General features: G+C 43.1%; 1 protein-coding gene across 1 annotated transcript in view; it reads right to left on the bottom strand.

Annotated features, from left to right (window-relative positions):
• LOC138491431 (neuropeptide FF receptor 1-like) overlaps window positions 1-7,515 on the bottom strand; it is an 837,968-nt gene extending 830,453 nt beyond the window's left edge. The window contains exon 1 of the mRNA XM_069617949.1: window positions 7,032-7,515. The gene's annotated coding sequence lies outside the window, so the exon portion shown is untranslated. The remainder of the gene's footprint in view (window positions 1-7,031) is intronic.
• Between the last annotated feature and the right edge of the window lie 10,886 nt (window positions 7,516-18,401).

The raw sequence follows: 18,401 nt of genomic DNA, 5'->3' as shown, positions 1-18,401 counted from the left end.
AGACATGTATGTGTAATACTCAGCAGCTGGTTTGGCTGGGCCCATTAACATTATCTCACTCTTCGAAGTGTTTACTTAGAGTCCATAGTTGGGCATCGATTGTTTAACTTTCTCAAGCAAGAGTGGGAGATGGGAAACTATCTCAGAAGGACCCGAGGCATCATCGGCATAAGAAGGGCACCGCAAGCAGCCTTTCAGATGATGGTCATAAAAGGTTATTTAATTAAGCAATAAGCCCCGAACTGGGGGGCATTACCACTTCAGGTAATGCCCTGGGGCCCATATTTACAGGTCCCAGTGAAGCGGTAATGCCTGAAGCGGTAATTCCCCCCAGAGAGGGGCTAATTGGTATTAGTATGCTGGCCCGTTGAAACGTGGTACTAATAGATTCTTTGAGGAAGTTGTGAAACACAGTCAGCATTTCACAACTGAAATACATTGAAAAACAAAAATGGCCGCCATGGAACTGTAGGAAGGGACTACATTTTCTTGCCATGGCAGCCATTTCGGGTCAGAGACGCACCGGGAACACTGATGCTCCTGACGTAGAAGGACAGAGAAGCACAGGTAAGTGGAGAGCAGGGAGTGGATGGGGCAGGGGAGATGTGGAAAAGGGGGGTGGGGCTAGCAGCAAGGGGATGCGGGGGAGCACACACTTACTTGTGATTCGGCAGGGGAAAATGACAGTCTCAATCTCTGAGGAGGCTCAGAGCGGGGGCTATAACATGTGGCCTCTGCTGGGAACGAGGGAAGTGTTCTCCTTTGCCAAAATGATCATCCTCTATTTTAAGCCCAGTGGGCAACTGCAACCCTCTGGTAGTTTGCATTGTGCAGCACAAAACCGCCAATCCTTTCCCTGTCCATCCAATATATTGAGTATGAAGCTCGCATGGCATAATCTTTCTCTTGGGGTATTACTTGCAAGTGAATAGAATCAAATTATGTGGCACTGAAGTGTGATTGACTCTATTGGTGGGACTGTGCCGGGAGCCAGACACAATATCCAGATAAAATTTGCTATCATTAGGGAACTAACAAGAAACCCAAACCAAAATATAATGGATCATAATACTTCACCAAGACTAATAATCACCCTTTATTGAATGACAACAGGACAGTTGATTTCTACAATTCCCCGTAGTACTGTGGCTACTTCTTCCAGACAGCTCTATTACACATTCTACAAGAGGTACTGCAATAGATTGATGCAGTAGTTCACTCACATCTTGGTATTAGTCAGGTTGCAAAGCTCCAATGTATTCACTTGGCACTCTTATCTCAGACCTGGTATCAGTATAAGATGCTGTGTTCATGTTTGTGTGTTCACTTTTTATCATTGAAACAACTGAAAGGGCAATTTAAGCAGAGAAGACAGACATTGTGTCTCCCTCAATTCCATTATGGGGCTGAATTGAACAACTTTCTAGATCACAATAGTTTTTCTCTATGTATGAATCGTTTGTGTAAAGTTAAAATGTAACCGGGTAGTGTTTGCCTTTTAGCATTTTTCTGCTGAATGCCATTTGGAGCAAGGGTTCAAACACTTTGGATCTTCAGATGTTTTGGAGAGCAACTCCTATCAGTCATAGCCAGCATAGTCAAAGGTGACTAGTCATTGGAGGTGTAGTCCAAAACATCTGGAGAGCTACAGGTTGTGAAAACCTGACCTACAGATTTGCTCGTGTTAGATTGTTCCAGCACTAAAGTGCAAATAGTCATACTGTATCTTACCTTAAATTGAACCAGCTGCATGTAACATTTGCCTTGCAGTCTGCATAGGGCTTCAAGCCACCATAGATTAGTCAGCTCTAAAGCATGGCTATACCCAATGGAGTAAGCCAGGTAATGTACATTGGCATGCAACCTCTGACCTAAGATCACAGAGAGGTACAGTCCAGCAAGACAACAAGAGGTTCATCAGAAGCATGTGGTCACCTTAGGTCCACCACTGCCATAGCTCCACCTTTGGCAAGTAAAGCACCACAACCCAAGACTTGTCACACTGTACACTACAAGCACTAGCCGTACCACGAACAACATTCTTCAATAAAAGAGCGCTACCAACATCAGAAAATTAAAATCACCACAGATCTCTCATGAAACACTGTGGCCACTATCAGAGCTCTGCCAGTAGCAAGGTCACACTGCCACCATTGTCCACTGGCACCCGAGTCCTAATAACTTATGTCAAGGCACCAATGACTGCACAGTGTCACCATTGCTAGAACCCTGCAATCCACCAGCAGAGGCAAGCAGACGCTAAATACCGCTTTCAACGTGACCTGCCACCAGCAGAGACCAATCACTACCAGAGTTTTTCCTTCTACAGACCCACATCACCATCAGCACCCTCTCCACCGATACACTGTTTCCAACAGGGCCTTGCCAAAGATAGAAGCTACTGCCACCAGAGCCCCCTTACTCCCCTGGCTGTCGAGAATCACACTTGCCTTAGCCCTGCTGACACTGCTGCCCTGTCATCTTCCAGAGATACACTGACAAACATGTCCAATGCAATCAGTGGCCTGTACACAACAAATCCCACCACCACCTCAGCCCCTTTCCCATCGGAGCACCATTGTGCCCGTAGCTTCTTCAGCAGCAAACCCCTGCACATGCCAAATATTTGCCACAAGCAGGAACCTGTCACTATCAGGAACTTGCTGCCACCAGAACCACAGAGTTGCACTAGTGTTAGACCACCATCTCCTTGATGTTGTCACTTGATAATCATGCCTTAATCATACTCCTGACTAATCATTGGTGTAACTGCCCTGCCCTTCCTGTTTGTGCTTTTAGGCCATCAGAGCCCAACAGCTGATAAAATGTTGATGCTGCAAAGTGCCACTTCCTTCCTGATCCCAGGCCTGACAGAACCTTGCTGCTGTCAGATACCTACTGCTGTAGGAGAAATACCACTCTTGTGACCTTAAATCAACACAAGAGCTTCAGTCCTGTGATGTCAAAGCCCCACTACCTTCAGAGCTTACTCTCATCAGATCACTGACATTGCTAGAGATGCGCCTTTCTTTGGAGATGCTAGGCTGTCAGAGCCAAGCTAGTACCACTGATATACAGCCACTAGAGCACCAGCACACTCAGGGTGGAATAATCCTGAAAGCAGCTGTTCTGTCAGAGTTCTACATCCATCTGATTTACTCCACGTGTAAAGCCACACTCTCCTCAGAGCACATATGTTTTCAGAGCCTTGGGATTTTCGGAGCCTTGGAGACATCAGAGGTTAGCCATTCTAAAGAGCCACCTCAAATGAGCATTTGTGTTGCCTGAGTCCCATTATGTTCACTGCCCTGCAGCCCACCATCCATCAGTGGTGGCTGAACACTGAGAGAGCAGGCATGCAGGGGGTAGCCCCACTGAGAATATTTAAGCAAATAATGGGTTAAATGGTGAATTTTACAGCATACCTTTCGTGAAAAATTGGATAAAAAGCCTCACATTTTACAATTCGTTTTCTGTGTAACACATGAAAATATGTAAGAGAGGTAATTCGCCAACAGTGCACAGGAGCATTTGCACACAATAGATGTCAATATAAAAATAATGTTCATGATGGTTTTGCCCATACTGTACATGCTGGCTGCATAAATGTATGCCAGTATATACAAACATATTCATGTTTGCTTTGCCCATAACGTCAGTAATGACATTATAAGAAAAAAATTCCATGTAGGCTCAGCCAATATATGCCAGTATCCACACATAGCATACTCTTGTTGACTTGGAGTACAACTTTCAATGAAACAGTACAAAAACATGATGCCAGTAAAAAATGCCATGCTACAGTAAGAAAACATGCACAGGATGACTCTACCATTATAGACCAGCGTGGCACATAAGAACACCCAGTGTTGGTTGTACCCGTCATGCCAGCAAAAAAGTGTCATGACAGATTCAGAAAATATGTCCAGACTAAGTGCCCCACTATAGGCCAGTACGGCAAATTAGGAACATGCATTGTGATGGCATTGCCCTTAATGCCAGTAAAAAATGCCACAACACACTAATCATTGTATGCAAATATATCTCATGAACATTAATGAAGGGTATCCTGAAAAACCGACATGGATCCGGCCCTCGGGCCATGGAGTTGGACAACCCTGCAACTAACAACAATCTTCAGACTAGATGCACTGATGTAAGTCAGCACTGCCAAGTAACAATATGCATTATGTTGGCTTTACCCTTAAGCCCAGTAAAAAATGCTTTGCTGCAATAAGAAAATATATAGACTGGCTGCCGATGCAGAAATGGATTCCCCTCAAGCTAGAGACCCCCTCGCCAACCTTGCACATGCACTGTAATAGCATTACTTTGCTCTTTCTCACTCACCTGTGCACTCAAACAACAACATGCACTCTGTCATTGTCACGTGCACTCAAAAAGCATACGCTCCCTCATTTGCATGAACACTTACAGACACAAATCCGTGCATCCAGTAATACATGCATACACAAGTGGATATACCTACAGCCCCCGTCCGACTACAAAGGCGGTCTGCCATGATGGCTCTCTGGCTCCCGTGCAGTAGCAACAGGAATCACAAAGCAGGCAGAGCTTCCTTGCAGCTGCACATATGCCAGGGAGCCAGAGTGCTCCCATAATGCTACCCCATGGCCTCTGAATATGCAGAGAGGAACAAATGTGAACCCTGTGTTCATTCGGCCCTGCAGTACACCAGGATGCATCCCCAATGGTCATCGCAAGGTTGGCAAAGCCAAACACCTCGGGCCCTGGGCTGCTAGTATTGTGGAAGCCAGCCTAGAAGCACACCCGCACCTGCAACAAGCAGTGTCCCCATCCCCCTGCATCCAATGCAGGACTAACTTTACTCAAAGCACCTGTGCAGTCCGAAGCCAACTGCTCTCAGAGCACGGAAGCTGTCAGAGAACCACCACTGCATGTAATGCATCTCTTAGGTGCTTCTGAGCTTTCAGAGTCCATCTGTTTCCAGAGCTCAGCAACCTCTATCTAGATCACCACCAATTCTAAAGAGGCATCCGATTCAGGGCTCCCCGAATATCCAGCTGCGTTCCGTGTCCTGCAGCGTTCAGAGCGCCAATACTGACAGAGACCCACCTAGCTGACTTCATGTCACGTCATCGCCCAGCTGCTTCCGGACCCTTGAAGCCACCCAAACACCACCACTGCATGCGATAACCTCCCTCAAGTCACTTGTGCCATCAGAGCCCAGTTGCTTGTACCGCCCTGTTGCCTCAGAGAGCCACATAGATCTGCATCTCCTCTGTGCACCTGTGATGTGCGAGCCTAGCTGCTTTCTGAGCCCCGGAAGCATCCCGAGCAACGCCACTGGGGACATAGACCCTCCTCATACCAGGGTGTCGCGAAATAGATGTGCCCTACACACTCTCCAGAATGTATTTCAGAATAGAGTCTCCTGGGTGAGACCGTGTTAAGAGGGAGGGTTTCATTCATGGCACCGGCTAAGGTCAGGGCACCCGCTGAATCACACAGCAGCCTGAATTCTGAGAAGGGAGGATATTTCTTTACATTTTTCGAGACCACTTTCTTTCTCCAAAAGATGTTATCTTTTTCTCCCAATACCGCCGGACAGGGGAGTAAAAAGGACGTCGATTTAACGCATCTGCAGATTATTTATCTATTTTTGAGGACAAAACTTGGGTAATGCCCCAGAGCACTGATTTCCGGAGCGGGGGAAAGGTGTCAGTTGGTGGATCGTTCTCTCAGAAACGGACGCGCCTTTGTCTGTGATGAGCTCACAAGTCTGGGAAAGTGGCGGTCATACCACAGGTATCAGCTCAATCAGTGTCTCGTAATCACTCTCCCGAGGACAACCCAAACACCCCCCCCTCCCCAGGACCCTCTTACTCAACCCCAAACTCCCACCCTGACCCAGACCTGCCGCCTGCTGTTCTCGCCACCTCAAAATAAACGCGCCAGTGGCTGCGGGTTTACAACTGGCAACGAACGCTCCCAGAGCCGCCTGGTTTTTGGGACTTAAATCACACTGTGCTAAACCCACTCACTGCTCGTTAAGAGTCCGCAGGGATAGAGCCGCCCTGGAAGCAACAAGCGATGACGCCGGTCGACACAGATTCAGTGACTTATGGTGCGTTTAATGGAACAAATGGCCACACACGCCCCCCGCCAAGGCGCCAAACCCTCCATGAATGAAACATATGCGCCTGCGGGCTCTCGGAATAACTAACGCATGTGCGGTGCGGTGTGCTGCGTCTCCACTGGGGCACAGAACGCCCGAGCGCCCGCCCGCCACGTCTGCAACTCCCCAGCAGACTGTTTGCAAAAGCTGCACTCAGCAGATGAGCAAACCATGGAATCGGCGGGTGTAACTTTGCGTTAACGACACGCAGACGAAGCAAGCGAATGGTTGGATAGAGGACTGACCGACGGGTTAGCGATTGCATTGATAAATGGATGCACGGGTGGTATTGTTCCTATAGTGCCGATCAAGCTCTGGCCACAACGACTTTCTGCGCCGATACAGCGCTTGGATCTTTTCATTCACGTTTTGCAAAGGACAAAGTGCTATTTGGAAAGTGCGATTGGTTACTATTGGTATTGCGCATGCGTATGGCGCACATGTTGATATGTGCCGATAAACTTTAATAACTTAGTAGTACCCCCTTAATTGGTCTGAGAAGGTTGAAAGGCAGAGTAGACCTGGATCCAGCCAGGATTCGAACTTGCGGTCTACACATTAATAACGTGCAAATCATTGCACAAGCAACATTAACCCCCCAGTTACACAACGATCACACGCTGCTTTCTCAAAAAGAGCTTTGCAACGACATGCAGGAGGTTAACCTATTGAAATAGCGGTAGCGATCGATACGCTGCAAAAAAGTAAATTTCAAAGAGGAAAGAATGATCCATCATTAACTGTACCTGCATGGTATATAGCGCTGAGACACGACAGCCGTAGCGCTTTAAAGCGCAATAGAGAACTCAATAAAAGTAAAATAAAACACACGTCGTATTTTGGTTCTAAGCAACGAGAAGTGGCGTCTTACCTGCTTTTGGTCCCCGCTCTGAGATCAACAGTTATCAAGAACACCTGTGCCACAGGTGTCAGTCCTGGGAAGGTGTGGGGGAGGGGGGGCATATAGGGCTGTCACGGTGTCATGAAACTGGGGAAAGCCCAGCTGCCTGCTCTGCCCAGCGGTGTTCAGCAGTGCCGGAAGTCAGAGGCGGTGGTCCATGCCGAGCCTGTGTTCCACTGACTGCAGGAGTCACCCGAGCCTGTCATTATAAAGACAGCCACCGTGATGTCACTGGCAGAGCTCCGACTGCATGAACGCAGCTCCTGCATCGCCGCGCATCCCCGCGCTCGCATATCTCCCTCGCACTCTGCTCCCCATCAAGGCTCAATCTCCTGCCTTTCATCAATTCTTCCCCTCCTTCTGTTTCCTAATACCAAGCTCCTCCTTTCTCCTCTTCTCAGAACCACACTCTGCTCTGCCCCCCTTTTCACTCTAATCACGCTGTCCTCTATTCTATCACCCACCCTATGTCATTTATGCCTCCCTGTGTTTCCTTTTCTCTTGCTGTTTTTCTACATTTTCTTATAACTCCCTTACTCCCTTCCGCCCCCATCGCCACCCCTTCCCTCCCCTCCCTTTCACTCCTCTTCTCTTCTCTTCTCTTCTCTTCTCTTCTCTTCTCTTCTCTTCTCTTCTCTTCTCTTCTCTTCTCTTCTCTTCTCTTTCCTTTCATTAAACCACCCTCATTCAATGGGTTATTTCCCTCCCCCAATGCCCTACAGTGATGTTCAGTCCCTCGTCCTTTTCTCATAGGCACGTTCCTCTCTTTCCTCTTCTTCTCTGTGAATCACACCTCATCACCCCGTTCGCTTGCACTGCATGCACCACACTTTGCACTTCCATTCTTCCCCATCTGCCTTCGTCTTTCTAGTCCTGCCCCTTCTCCTTTTTTTAAAACCACCACACTCCACACCCCCCCCCCGTCTCCCCGTTCTTACCCCCACCCTACCTTCAATCTATTGCTTTCTTCTCCGTTTTCCTGTCGACGGTTGCCTCTTCCATGTCGTATAGCTACTCCTGCCTTACTCACGTTCTATCTAAACATATTCCCGTGCCCCCCCTTGCCTCCTACTTCCCACAAACCCACTCTTCCCTCTTTACATTTTTTCTTCCCGTTTCTCATTCACTATCTCTGACTCTTTGCGTTTTTAACCACCCTCGACCCTTTCCTGTTTTTCTCTTTAGCCATATTCTCAATTCTTGCCTCGCTTCCTCCCAGTCTTGTACCCACCCTTGTATTTCTTTCATAATTTCCCACTCACATGTACCCGCCCTTGTATGTCTCTAATCCTTTCCCTCCCTCTGTTGCCTTTACCTTTTCTCTGAATTTCGCCCCGTTCTTAAAACCATCCTGCCCCCCGTCCCTATTTGATCTCCTTTCTCTCCTCTTCTTGTCCTCCTTTTGAGTTTCTGTTTCTCCCTGAATCCCCCCATCAAGCCGTACTCTCTTCGTTTAATTAGAACACCCTCCCTGTTTCTCCCGTGGCTCTTTAACTATGATTACGCTTGTTTGCTGTCTTCCACATTTCTTGCTCGTGTCACTTTATTTTTTACCCATCTTTACTCTTCTCTATTCCTGACTTTCTTCGTTTATTGGGACAGCCCAGCCCCCTTCCGCCTTCCCTTACTTTCTAGCCCCCCTTCTTGACCTCTCGAGGTATCCACTTGTGCCTAGTCCTTTCTTGCCTCAGTGCCGCTCCCCCCTTAATCCACCACTTCTCCCTGTGGATACCTTTCAGCTGTGCTCTTTATGACACTTTCCTCCAACAGTGTCCTACCTTCAGCATCCCCTTTATTTTTCGTGGATGTTATTGGGCACCTGGAATTGCACTGCATCTGCCACAAGCATTTAAGCAAGCAACTGCTAAAAACAACATCCACCCACCTGACTTGTTAAGGGGCAACAGTAGAAAAGCATAAACACTGAGGGCAACACAACTTTAGTAAACTAAGACAAATACATAAACAATCACACAGAGTTGAGGGATGTAAAATGTGTTTTCCTTTTATTTGAGAAAGGTTGAGTTTGGCAAAGCTTTTGATCTATGTATAGTATTTTGCATGATATTACATCTCTATACTGGGCCCATCACCAGCATAGTGAACCTTGTCTGAGAGGTAACGTATTGAGATCTCATCAGGGTGTCACCAGCCCAGTGTAGAGGAGCAGCTGAATGCCTCTGCAGGAAGTCCCACCCCCCCCATCCTTCTTATATGCAGGAAGCCAGAAGTCGCGACATGCACGACACCAGTGATTGTGCCTATTCCACAGAGAGCCTTTGAGGAAAGGTATCCATTGAGAAAACCCTATATGATGTAACACCATAGAGATGACAATCTCTTGGAGGAGATCCCTGAAGAATATGAAGATGAAAGAAAGAGAAGTTGGTGACGTCACAAGAAGCAAGCGTGGCACACTGAGAAGAATGGCTCGAGAAGAAGATATATAGACTTTATGGAATCTGATGACGAAATAAAGAGTCGAGTAAACATTCATATGCAGAATAGAATGAAGATTGCATGTGTGAAGAGCACTGCAGAAAATGCAAGCCATTCAATAACTGTAGAGATTCAGCAACACAAATAGACTAAGTAATCATAAAGGCTGGCTACACGTAATGAATAGACTGCAGACGGTGCCGCCATTATATAGAAGCTGGACATCAGTGTTACTTGTTTAGTAAACTCGGACCCACGAAGGATTGGAAAAGCTGTGTCGCAGCAAAATGAAGCTAGAAGCATGGAAAGATGGCATGGCAAGAGCTGTCTGGCCTGGTTTCAAAGGATCAGGTAGCCATGAACTGGTTATCTATCTGAAGAACAGTAACCATCAGACGCTGAATCATCTCGTGTTAAGGTACAAAGAAAAAACACCATTGTAACGGTTTTATAACACGGCACACTCAAGCCAGGGACTCCTTCCACTGACAATGAATGTTGCACACAATAAAAAGGCTTTTCATCTTTAATCAACCACAGGTTCTTTATTTGAGTAGGCCCACAACCGTCTCGCACCCACCTTAAAAAACACCCTGTGTCGCAATGGACTAGCAACCAGGCCGGTGCGTATCAATATGATATTTAATAATTTTATGGTCAAATGAAAAATCAAGCAAAATCAAACAAACAATTGTGCAGCAGCCACCAAGGATGTGGCAATACAAATGCAAAAATCCCCACAATACAGTTAATCCAAAATCCTAAAACAATATACAGAAACCTTTCATAGCAAGCAAAAGAGAAATTGTTATTAAAGCAACAGATAACATTCAGGTTAAGCACTCCCTCTGCAACACTCACCCCCAAACATCTTCTAACTAAATTCTTTGTAGATGGAAGGCGGTGGTAAGGAGTCAGTATGAAGAGGGAAGATTTAGAATTCAGCCCACCACCCCAAAATGGGAGGTCAGAGAAGAAAATGAAAACCTTATTCACAAGGAAAATGGCATAATCAGATTTCACTTGTTACTCACACAGCAGTTTGCAACGCGGTGGGATAGCTAGGACACAAATTTATGTGTCTACACTTGTGAGATAAGGAAGCTTACAGACTACTAAGCAGGGCACCCAGGCACCTTAGATACAAGGTAAGAAAATTGATTTTTGGAAAGAAAAGCAAATGCAAAAGAAATCACACGCGGCAGAATGAAAATGTGTATCTACACAGGACTTCGGATGACAGGTAGCCACAGAAAGGGCTTGGCTGTCAAAATCGAATATTGCTTTTTAGGACAAGGAACAAAGGCACATAACAAATAGGATTCTGACAGAAAGGGGTTATTCTTATTGGGACTATGGTTTGGGTTTTTCCATGGGACACATGCAACTCAGAATTGGTAGGAAAGCACACAAAACACGAGCACATTTGTTTTCTGTTAGAAAAAGATTAATTCTGTTGAGGATATATTTTAATGACTATTGTTATTAATGAAAGACACTTGACATGAGGTGGTTGATTTTGAATGTCAACCAACTCACTGTGAATCTCTTTATGGGGGAATTAATTGATTTACTTGAAAATAATGCAAAGGATTTATACAGACTTTTGAAAGATTTATGAAAAGGAATGCACTAACATACTCAGGCTAATACTGATTACTCTATAGAAAGGTGAACAGATTATACTAGCAATTTGGGACTTGAATGGGATTTCAATGGGGTGCAAGGGTCAAAAGAGTGGGATATGTAGTTTGGGGAACTAGGGTTATGTGCTACTTACAATGCAAGCTTCAATTTGGGATTCTGGAAAGCCAGCAAGGTCACTGGACAGCTAGATCAAGGGATCTGGTCACAGGGACAGCCGGGCCAAGGAATCTCGTCACTGGCTCTCCTGGATGGGATGCTGGACAGCTAGACAAGGTCTGGTCACTGCACTCTCAGGGAAGGGATCTGCTGCCTCCTCTCCTTTCTCCCAGGATTCTTGGGTGTGCCTGGATCTGGATGAATGGATGGATCTCCTTGGATGGATGTATCTGGTTTCCTGGATCTTGAATGGATTTAGATTTTTTGTGTTTCTCTGTGTCCCCTTTATATAGCCAAAGTGATATCATCGAATTTACAACCTGGGGGTAAGTACTCTGGACTTATTCCTCTCCTTGCATAGGGCAGCCTACCGGTCCTCTCTCCTCCCCCTGGGCCAATTGGTTCAAGGGAAATTACATAATTTATGTGTTTGCATGTATGACCTTTTTTGTCTCTCCAGCCTACTTTTTACCAAAAATATGTTATAGATCAAAACTTCAAACTTATACTAGTCACCGCTATAAGAAGTAGATATGCAGATTCAATAGGTCACAGGGAATTGTACAATCCAATTGCCGACTCTGTGCGAGGTCGCATCACTATTTGGCACATTTTCGCCCTTTTTATGAAAAGCATAATATTTAAAATTCTGCCAATGACTACTTCTATTTCCAATAACAATTTGTATGTTCCCGCCTAGTTTTATATTTGTCCCATTTATAATTCACCCCGAAATGCATCTTTCATGGCCATTTCAGTTCACCAACTGCAAGAAACATGTACTCAGTCTCTTTTTATTTGCCTAAAAAGCACATGGAAAACTGGCATACTAATAAATGACTACTTTTTTCTGGGTTCTGGAAAAAAATGCCTTAAACTACAGCAGTCCTTCAATGTCAATGGGGTGGATTTGTCACATCTGTGGGTGGTGCTTCAGATCCCCACAGCAAACTGTCTCCGCCAGGCTCGGCTTGCAACAAAGACCCTTTGATTCCTTTTGAAGTTTGACAGTTCCCCCTTCAGAGTGGGTGCTGGAGGAAATCACACCTCTTGGTCATGCACAAGTCATACTGGCTTCCATTGTTCCTTCTTCCAGGGCTGCCTGCTACTCTAGCAGGGCAGTGAATCCTCACACTCTTGGCATTTCATATGTCATTGTGGTCCGGTTCACTTATGGATGTAACTTTGCAGTGGGAGGTAGGGATGGCCATTGACTTCAGTGCCTATGCCAAAACCCAGTTTTACTGGTTTCTGAGTCTTTTCTAAGTAACCAAGTCTTAGGGGACAAATATAATGTAAATTATATAGCCAAAACCCCAAACACACATTCAAACACATTTCTGTGTGAGCAAAAGCTGTCATTTGACATTAACTTTTAAACAGAATTTTCCTTATTTTCGAAAGAGCAGATACACATGTGTGCAGGCCTTTCATTTCAAGTTTACAATGCAGTTTCTGCAACACACTGGATTGACTTTCAATTAATCTTCTGGGTGGCTTTGCATGTACTGATCACTTTGATATTGTCATGGAAAAAGAAAAGCCATGTTATTTCTTTCATTTACTGCAATTTGAGCGTGATGGTTCACATCAAAAGGAAACAAAAGCTGTGTCGAGTGAAAAGCAGAGCTCTTTGCCCCTCATGTGATTTCTCAGTAAACAATGCCGTTCTTGGGAGGTATTGCCTAACTTTTTGGCAATCAGATGAAATAAAGCACGCAGGGGTGGGTTTCAATGGAGCACACCATTTGGTGGTGTTTTAGATGAAATGCAGGGCCGTCTTGAATGCTGTGCCAGCTTTAGTTTTCGGATGACAAAACAGCAAATGTAGAGCTGTTCTAAATGTAGGTCTTTTCCTTATGATTCAACAGAAGTAAAGCAAATGCAGAACCATTCTTTGGGTGGCACAGTTCAATGCTCGCCACACGTGCCAGGAAGACAAAAGCATGGCTGCTTTTGTGGCACTGTTTCAATGTGGTTTCTGGTTGAAGGGGATTTCTGCTTAGGGCCTTAAATGTACCCCACACCATGAGTGCCAAGTTTGATAATTAAAAAAAAATAAATGCTTCAAAACAGGCTGAAATACAGTCACGTGAGCGAAGGATGGAAATAGAAGCTTGGCATGCTGCTCTGAACTTGAGATAGCGTGTGCCTATACTCCCTTTTATTCCCAGGAGCAAGAATACTTTGAAAGACCCAGTTCAAAGACAATCTGAATGGTAGAAGGCTTGAGCGATGATAGATGTTGGGTTATTTGGGTCGGGATAAATGTTCAAAGTCTACCCACTGGCACCTTGGGTACCGGCTTACGTGCTGCTAGTGAGCCGAATATTCCAGATGAGTACAAGCATGCCAACCAATTATAGAGGACCTTATAACGAAAGGCTGTATATTTTGTGTACCTAATAACTGATGAGGATGACTTCCACTAGTTGTGGGCATAAGTTGTCCACCTGACTTTAGAGACCCAATCACAACCGGTCCCTATATAGAAAGTATACTTAGATGTTTCCTTTGAGGCTATCACAACCCTGTAGGTTTTTCTTATTTACCACGTAGTATGACATCACGTATGTCACATTTTTGTTATATTTATTTATTTATTTATTCATAGTATGCTTACAACTTCAAAAGTTTTGCACATCATTCATGTAAAATCATATAAAATCCAATGTTTATCATACTTAAAATGCGTATTAATTTTAAAACACCTAGATTCCATTTGATAGTTCAGTTAAAATATCTAACAGTCACATCAAATTTCATCATGTAAAATATCAGATTCGTATCATGTCCATGAAGTAATCTTTGCCATATATTTAAAATATTACAATTGTACATATTATTATTATATTTCATAAGATAAGTATTACGTAAACATGTCAAACTCTCACATTCACATAATATGTAGTAGGCAGTTTCTATTATGTTTATCCCACATAGTCTACAATATCTAAGTTCTTTAGGGATACCAAGCTTTGCTCCAGGTATAGTGTTTAGCCCACCGTTCAGGAGATTCCCTCAAAAGGGCATTACATGTATTATCTGGTCCTGCAGCTCTCGATTTAGGCAATGACTTAATTAATATTGTCAAGGAAGCAACAGTATATGTTCCATTCCAACTCTTCTCTAATTTTCTGTCACTTGGTATTTCGCCTATCAGACTCCCCAGGGATTTTTTAAATGAGTAATCCAGCTACTCTCTGGAATCCAGTTAACCGGAAGAGTTTTATCCTTCTTGTTATTAATGATAGCCCACATTGCTTGATCATTTTTATTTTTTGCTGCATTAGCCAAGGTGAGCCATGTCTCATCTTTTTTTCTTTTTCAGATGAGATTTTTTCCATCTTTTATACTGACTCTTTAGATTGCGGATCTTTTCAATTCCAGTGTTTTCATTCTCATTTATGCTATCACGGATGTTTATTCTTACCAATTTCTATTTTAAGTGGATGTCATTGTCAAATTTATTTTGGTATGCCATATTCCATTTATCATTAATGGAACGATATTTGCGCCTTATCATGACTGCTCCCGTAATTTTATCTGTTACATCTTTAAATTCTTCAAAGATTTCACTCTCTAAATTCATCTGAATATATTCATGCTTCTCAATAAAAGTATCTAGCAATGGAATCGCACTTTCATTACCTTTTTGAATATTAACAGGATTCCATTTGATACGATTACCAGCTGTATTGATACCAATTTCACCATTCAAATGGTATATACTGCTCAATTTTACTTTCTCTTTTAGCAAAAGATATAGAGGCAAGTGATCGCTTTCCTCTCTACATTCCACGGCCATGTCTCTTACTAACTCTTGGGCATTTCTATTTACAATCATGTTGTCAAGAGTGCTCATACTCTTACCACAGATCCGAGTCACATTTTTCATGAGATCTCCAGGAATATTACCATTCAAGACATTCAGATCATATTTATTAAATAATGATAACCACTCCTTACTTTCTCTAGAGTTATTTAGAGTAGCAAAGGGTTCAGAGTTACGTTGTTCTAATGTCACTTCAGACTCACTATTAAATTTAATATTTAAATCACCCACTATTATCAGTGGGATCTTGTCGTTAAATTCTTCTAAAATTTTTGCAGTTGTAAATATGTTCTCTTTATTATTTTTCCCTCCAGGTGGGTTATATATATTAATTAACACACATTTTTCCACATTAGACAAATTACAAGTGACAATGACTATAAGCAACATGTTCCAAGCCACGGTTGTTTGATGGAGATCATTAGTCCTCCTTTAGGTCGACCTCTAGGTCGTTGAGAGGCATTGCATGTGAAATTACTGCGTCCATCAATTTCGCACTTGTTTACTACCCAGGTTTCTTGTAATGCAATGACTCTAAACATGCTTATATAGTTTAGAAGTCCATCATCTTCTGTGTAATGTGCATTTCCTCTCATATTCCAAGATAGTATGATTTCATTTTCATTAGGGACTCGCTTCAAAATGGGATTTGAATGCGACCGGTAGCCATTGCCAATAGCCATCAGGAATTGTTTTATCGAACGGTCTAACAGCTGTTTCTTCTCGAATCATGTTCGGATTTCTAGTGTTTATATTACTTGTTTTGCTCTCAGGATTATTCATTTTGGGTTTCTGATTACAAGTTTCTATTGCATATTTTGTTTTAGGCATGAAGCTTTCTACACAGGTATATCCTAATTTCTCAAACAATTTGCTTTGGCTCAAGATAAATTCATATATAGACCATTCATTACACCATACATTTGTTGCAATTCTCGTAGTGCTCACCAGCTGATCAACTATTTTAAAATTGTCTGTCACAATCATTCGCAAGGGGACGATGGAAGAACATAGTGCCAGGATCTGCCGTCTGTTAAGCACAACACTCTCAGCTATATCAAGTTTTTCAATTTGCAATACCCGTCTCCTCACATCTGACTCATTCCATTCTAGGTCAGACATTTTCCCAGGCTTTTCATTAATTATTTTCACTTGTTGGGACTTACCCATATTTTCTACAACTTTCTTATCTACTTTAGTCTTTTTCGTTCTTCCATTTTCACCTTGTGCGTCTGTAGTATACTCATATAGCTTGTGTACATCAGTGAGTATTTCATCCATAGTATCTACACTTTTCTGCTTTTTACTTTTCTTCATCTCCACCTTCTTTGGCGGACCTGGTAGTTCTATATCAACTCTATTAGATAATTGCTTGGAAGGATTGGTGAAAAACTCTCTGTCGACATCACTAGCCTTTTTTATTTTTCTAGTTTTATCTTTGTTGCTTGTTTTTGCTAGATGAACATGTATTGTAGCTTTATGGATTCCAACGAAGTTGGGTTCATTATGTATGGATAGAGGTTTGGGTTGTATCTTTTTTAGATAACTGTTTATTCACAGTCTCATCTCTCACATAATCATTTATCTCACTGCTCTCATCGGCCTCAACTATACATCCATTGTTCACTTGTTAATACTTAGTGGCACTATGCATGGCCGCTTGCCCATATCTGTTTTTTTTACTGTTCTTTTTTGCTTTTACTTGTCTTTTAGAACTTTGGTATTCACATTTCCCTTTGTTGCCTCTTCTTTCTTTTATAGGTGCACAGTATTCTAGCACATTATATTCATTACTGGCTTGGTCTATCTTGTGTGGTGTTGTCAAATCAAGAATCTCTATCTCTAATTGTGCTTTATCTTTTTCACTTTCATACATAGTGTTTGTGCTTTTATCGCAGCATTTTTGTGTATTCTTAGTGCAAATCTCAAGTAATAACAGGGAATGTATTGCTAGTTTACTTTCAATTGCATCACATTTTTCAATTAAAGTTACTAAAATATTTTCAAGTGCTTGAAATAGCTCTTCTGAGTTCATGCTAATGAAGCTTGTCTCATCAAGAATCTCTATTTTATTAAAATTTACTTTCTTTCCTTGGGAACTTTCCAATTGTCGTTCCAGTGTTTTATTGTCAATGGCTAGTCGTGTTTGCCCAATAACAATTAAACCCGAGCTTGGGTCAATTTCGAACCGCTCACCAGAATTTAGGAAGTCAGTGATTTCTTCCTCATTATCGGCACTTATACGTTCTACTTGTGTTTCTGTGTTAGTATTTCCAAGTGTACTTAGTTTAGGAGAGCAGTGTTCAGAGCAGTGGGAATAATCACTTGCGCCAGTAGTTTACTACTGATGCATGGAAAAGCCATGGTTAATTCATTCATAATTTCTGAGATACAACATTCTGTTTCCTTGGCGGTCATAGGTGGAATTTCTGTATGGATCACTTTAGCATTAGGCTGTTCTATTTTACTAAAAAAAGTAGTCATCTTCGCAAATTTAAAATCAGTCAGGAGCCCGGGTTGTGATATTATCTTCCGATTACAGGCTTCATTTAAGTTACTCACATTACCAACATTGTCTTGCCTCATTTTGTAATCTCCTGGGGCATTCCCTTTCTCATGTAAGTTTTTTGTTGAACATAATTCCATGGCTTAGCTAGAACTCTTAAAATTAACTGTACACAATATGGATTAAATCTATATGTTCTAAAGTCAAAACAAGCTATCTAGCATAAAATAATAAACGAATAAGGCTAAAACATAATATAAGTTTAGTGACTGCTCACCGTTCACAGTTAACAGTCAACAGTATACTTGGAGTACTTGTAGTTGAGTGCGCGGTGTGCTGCACCCTGGGTATTTCAAGCTGTCCAGGGAACGTGAGTCGGCGGGACCATATGCACCAAGCCAGTCACAAAGGCTCTAAGATGTAAAAGAGAAAGGAAAAGTCAGCAGGGAGGCGTGACTGGGTTTAATCTCTCTAATTCAAACGTGCGCCTAAAGCGTCAGTGACTCCTTCTGTCAGTGGACTCTGCGTTGCAGGGACTAAACAGTGCTTATCACTTGTTCAAAGCAACAGACAAAAGTCAAACACAATCACCTAAGTCAGGCAACTTCAGTGTTGCCGCGTTGGACGTCCTCTCCTTTTGCAGAGCTTCACTGTGGCAGGCAGCTCGCACGATCGTCTGGTGAAAAAAAATGTATTTTTCCAGCGCTGATGTTTTCCACTCACAGCCCATCCAGTCAACAGTATACTTGGAGTACTT

Source organism: Ambystoma mexicanum, chromosome 10 (assembly GCF_040938575.1).
Source record: "Ambystoma mexicanum isolate Mex_15411 chromosome 10, UKY_AmexF1_1, whole genome shotgun sequence".
NCBI classification, from domain to species: Eukaryota; Metazoa; Chordata; class Amphibia; order Caudata; family Ambystomatidae; genus Ambystoma; species Ambystoma mexicanum.
The sequence above is the reverse complement of the archived record's forward strand: the minus strand, read 5'-3'. Positions and strand labels throughout refer to the sequence as shown.